This window comes from Emiliania huxleyi (assembly GCF_000372725.1).
Source record: "Emiliania huxleyi CCMP1516 unplaced genomic scaffold EMIHUscaffold_34, whole genome shotgun sequence".
NCBI lineage: Eukaryota > Haptophyta > Isochrysidales > Noelaerhabdaceae > Emiliania > Emiliania huxleyi.
This window is the reverse complement of record NW_005199443.1, coordinates 351,653-356,633: the sequence shown is the minus strand read 5'-3', so window position 1 is coordinate 356,633 and position 4,981 is coordinate 351,653.

Genomic DNA, 4,981 nt, shown 5'->3' with positions numbered 1-4,981 from the left:
GCGGAGTCGCCCGTCTCATCGGGGCTCCAGCGAGGGAGGGGGGGGGGGGGGTCGTGCGACAGTACAGAGGTGCGCGCCTATAGCGCCCGCGCAGCAGGTCGCGCTGTTTCCCCACACAGTACGGTTGACTAAAGGGCATCTCCCGATCTCCGCCCCGTCTTGGTTGAGTGACCGTCTTGGTTTAGTGTGACGCTCCCTACTCTACGATTACGCACCCAGATTGCCACAGACCCGCGCCAAAACTCTAGCGAACACGCACCCCCACCACCCACACGTGGCGGAGAATAGCACAATAATCCGACGCGCGCACTCGCGACGCAGCGCTGCGCAGACGCTGACGCTGACGCTGACGCTGCGCTGCGCTCGCTTGCTCCCCGGCCCGCGAAGGACACCCAGACTCGAACCCGAGACCACACACACACACACACACAATGATAACCCCTCGAACCGCTAGACCACAAGTGATGTGCAGTACTCCCAGCAGCTGCTCATATACCCGAGACGCTCTGAATCCATAGGGCATGACAGCTGCGATGAGCGAGACCCTCCCCTACGCCGAGAAGGCGCTGAAGATAGAGACGAGCGGCATGAACATCACCCACGTGGGGGGTCCGTCGTCGAGGGCATGATGCTTGACATGGAGTACGAGGAGGTAAAGTTCAACTTACACCAAGACCGCAACGTCTACTTCCTCTCAAGCTCGGACGAAAAGGTCAACTTCGATGAGATGCTGGCCCGCTTCGCGACGCCGGGCGTCACGCTGCCCATCAGCGACAGCTTCGTCGCGACCTACCCCGACGGTGCGAAAAAGAAACCCACATCCTACCCACCCCTCCCCGCACCTCCCTACCCCCCTCCTCTCTCTCCCCCCCCCACCCGCTCTTCACCCCTATTGCTAAGTATCTCGCAGGCGACCGGTGCAACATCCCTCCCGACGCCAAGATCACGATGTGGGTGGTCGACCTTTCGGTGGCGCAAAAGGAGAAGCCCACGGAGGTCCTCAAAATCAAGAACCCGAACGTTGTGCGCGAGCGTCACGCCGTGGACGCCGTGAAGGGTCAGGCAGCGCGGGAAGTTGTGGTGGATCGAGTTGTTGTACGTACTTTTAGCTTGCTGGGAGATAAAGGGAGAGACTCTCTCTCTCTCTCTGTTTGTATGAGGCTCTTCCTTCTGCTCGTCGCATGCGCACGCCGTGCGGGAGAATACCCGATGAAACCCACCTCCCAGCAGCAGCTGCGTTGACGACGAGAGCGAGGACGACTATGACAGCGTCGCGGCGCGCCTGGGAGAAATTAACTTCGACTGGCCAGCAGCATCGAACGAGCCGAAACGAGGCACGAGGGCGACGCACTTCGTACGCTACGAGGAGATACAATTAGGCAAGGCAGCTGCGCAGGTGATGGTCCTGTTTGCAGAGAGAGGAGTCAAGGAAGGCCAAGAAATCACATGGTCATATGGGGACTCATACAGAGCCACCGCAAGGAGATGGGATACAAGGCGGGGACGAAGGCGGATCCGAACGCAATAACACCCCAGCAAGCTCGGACGGCATTTGCGAGATACTGCAAAAAGATAGACGTGACGAAGGAGGAGCTAGCGTGGAACTTTGGATGCATATCGGCAAGCCAAAGTAACGAGCAGGAGGCTGTCCTGGTGCGAGAGCTAATCCTGAGCAACAATAAGCGACTATACCACCCTCCATTCCACATCCCGAGGCGGGCAGTCTAGGTGCGAAGACACCTGCGGCGACACCCCCGCACATGCACGAGATGGCGGTTGAGGTGGCGGCGATGCTGGCCGAGCGCGCGTCGGCGGTGGAGTGCATCTGACCGGTGGAGCCGCAGTTGAAGGCGAACCACGCGACAAAGAGCAGGTTGCCGCAGGAGCGCGTCTTGCCGGCGGCGAGAAAGAAGGGTCGCTTGCCGCAGAAGCCGGTGATCATGTTCATGCCAGTGTTATAGTCGTTGAGCTCGTTCGCCCAGAAGGTCGCGTGTACGAGCTCTCCCTCCCCCCGTCCCGTCTCGGCAACAAAGTGCACCTCGGTGATGAAGGAGCCGTCCACCGTCAGAGCCCCCTTGTTGAGCCTGAACGTGGCGTCCTGTGCGAGGGCAGAGCGTGCAAGCGTGCAACAGAAGGGGGGGGGCGGGGGGGCATTCTGTGCGAGGCGTAAGCCGACAGCGATGTCATAGGCGCGTGCGAACCTCAGTCTTGATGTTGACAGCAAAGCCCGGCGCGGTGAGGAAGCAGTACAAAGCCCTACGCGACGCGGCGCAAGAGATTGGTGCTTAGCCTGCAGGCTTTGGAGCGGGTGCAGCGGACGCGACAGATCTCGCCCATTGCGGCCTCGAAAGTCAGCGCGGCCCCCATGCGCGAAGGAGAGGTGGGGATCCTTGTTGCCCTCCACGACCGGGCAAAGCAGCTCTGTTGTTGCCTGGGTGCGGCGGCGGTTTTCCAGCTGGAATGGGGCAGCAGAAGATGTTTGCTCTTGTGACGTAGCTGCGTGTCCCCTTTGCTGCTCCTTCAGCTCGAGCATCTGCTGCTCCATGAGTGCTCGCTTTGCGTTTGCTGCCTGAGCTGCCGTCTCGCATGACACCTGCAGGTGAGACATCTCCGCCGCGTGCTTCTTCTGCATACGCAGAATTTGATCCTTCAGCTCGAGGATCGTGGCGTGCATGGCGGCCGTCTCTGTCTCCATGTGTGCCTGCTTTGCCTCAGCAGCCTGCGATGCCACCTCGGCCGACACCTGCAGCTGGGACAGCTCCGAAGCGTGCTTCTTCTGCAGAATGGTTGACGTTGCACCAAGCAAAATCAGCGCCAGTGCCGTGCAGACAATCGGGCTGTTGCATCTTGCTCCGCCCTGTTTCATTGTTGCAGACGACGGGATAACCACGACGTCATTTCGGCGGCCGTCGGCAGGGCTGACGTCCGGGCTGCCGTCGTTCGTCCGTCCCCGTTTTCGGCCGCCGCGGCCGGAGAGCACCCCCGTCGCCCCCGGGGGCCCGTCGACACCCCAGGTTTCAGAGTCAAGCGATTGCGCGAAATCCCACACGGGTGGATTTTGGGGCGCTGCACACCCTCTACTGAAGGGTCCTTTTCCCCTTTAGAGCGCGTCGAAAGCGTCTCGCGGTCCTCGTGCGAGTCGTGTCGGCCACGTGCACGTCTCGACCCCACGTCGCCTTTTCGCTTTTGGAAAGATATTTCTTGCTGGCGAGACCACACACACGAGCGCACCGACTGATACACACGTCCGGTGCGGCTAAAAGTCCGGACTCCAATGGCGACGACTCAGATGGCGCAAATAAACGAAAGGGGGGCCGACACGATTTGGCAAAGCCCCGCGCAGCGAAGCGCAGAACTCTCGCCTTACTCAAACAAAGCCGCCCCGGGCGCAAGGCGAGGGCGGCGGGGTGTGGCGGCCTTCACTCGTCCTCGCCCTCCGTGCCGCAATATGCCGGTATGAGACCGTTTGCGAGCGAGACATGCGAGATGCGGACGCAGCCGAGCACCTGCGGGGAGATATCGGGAGATATGGGGAGATACGGGGAGATGCGGACGCAGCCGAGCACCTCCGCCACCAAGACGCAAGGGTCAGGGTGTGAGGGCGGTCTCGTGCCGCGGAGTCCGAGCCTCGCAGGCGGGAGACGGTGCAGAGAGCACAGCGGAGTACTCGAGCAGAGGACGTGTCCTCTCCGCGAGTGCTAGTCGAATACGCGGATCTGTGCCGCCGCGTCTAGGGCGCCGCACGCGCTCGGCGAGCTCGGACGCGCTCTGCGGCTCGATGAGGAAGGCGAGGTCGACGGCGAGGTGCCGCGCCTAATTCATTACTTTCACTCGCCGTGTCATTACTCATATGGGTTGGCGGCGACGTGCCGCGCCGGGCAGAACAGAATGCCGTGGAGGAGACGGAGACCGAAACGGTGCACCGCGAGGCGCCGCACCGCGGCTTGGCCCACAAGACGATCTCGCGGCGATCTCGCGGCTATATCTCCCGGCGATCTCCCTGCTATATCTCTCGGCTATGTCGAGCGCCTGCGACTTTACCATCGAGACGATGCGCCCAGCGGCGGGCGACGAGTTGCAGTCGACGGCAACCTGAGTAATTAACAATTAATTAAGCATTGGTGAGGCCGAGGTGTGGCCGAGGTGAGGCCGAGGGTGAGGCCGAGGGGTGGCCGAGGTGAGGCCGAGGGGTGGCCGAGGTGAGGCCGAGGTGAGGCCGAGGTGAGGCCGAGGTGAGGCCGAGGGGTGGCCGAGGTGAGGCCGAGGTGAGGCCGAGGTGAGGCCGAGGGGAGGCCGAGGGGAGGCCGAGGGGAGGCCGAGGTGTGCCTCGAAGACGCCGGGGGAGGAGGAGAAGGTCTGCTTGAGCTGCTTGCCGAGGATGGCGGGGGTGCTCTTGTTGCCGACAGCCTTGCGCGCGGTCCACGGGCAAACTCATTCCTCCACCCGCCCACCGACCAACCCGCTACTCCGCGCAGATCGGTTAGTGGCCGCGCGTCCGCTGTGGGTTCCCCCTCCCTGGGGGTGGGGGAGCCATGGCCACTGCTGTGAGTACGCCCCGAGCCCATGCTGTGACCTGGTAGCCTACGCGCGGCTCACCTTGCGCACGATCCAAGGGCCCGCCTCGACGCCGGGGATGATCTTGAAGCGGCCGTTCCGCCACGCGTCGCTCGTGTCCGGGGCGGTGAAGGCGCGCAGCAGCTGGTGCGCCGGCCCAGACGCCGCCGCGGCGAGGACGCCAAAGTAGAGGACGAGCTGGAGCACGCCGCCTACAGGGAAGGGTCCAGGAACGGTCTCGGAGAGGTCCGAGAAGTGGCCAGAGGAGAGAGGGCGAGCGGCAGCACGCCGCTACCGGCGGGGATGACCAGCGAGACGACAAAGACAGAGGCGAGCGGGGAGGCGGTCCGTTGCTGCAGCGTGTGGGACGGCGCTGACCGCCGCGAGCCGACCGCCTGCGAATGCGGGGAAGGGGGAGGGTGTGAGT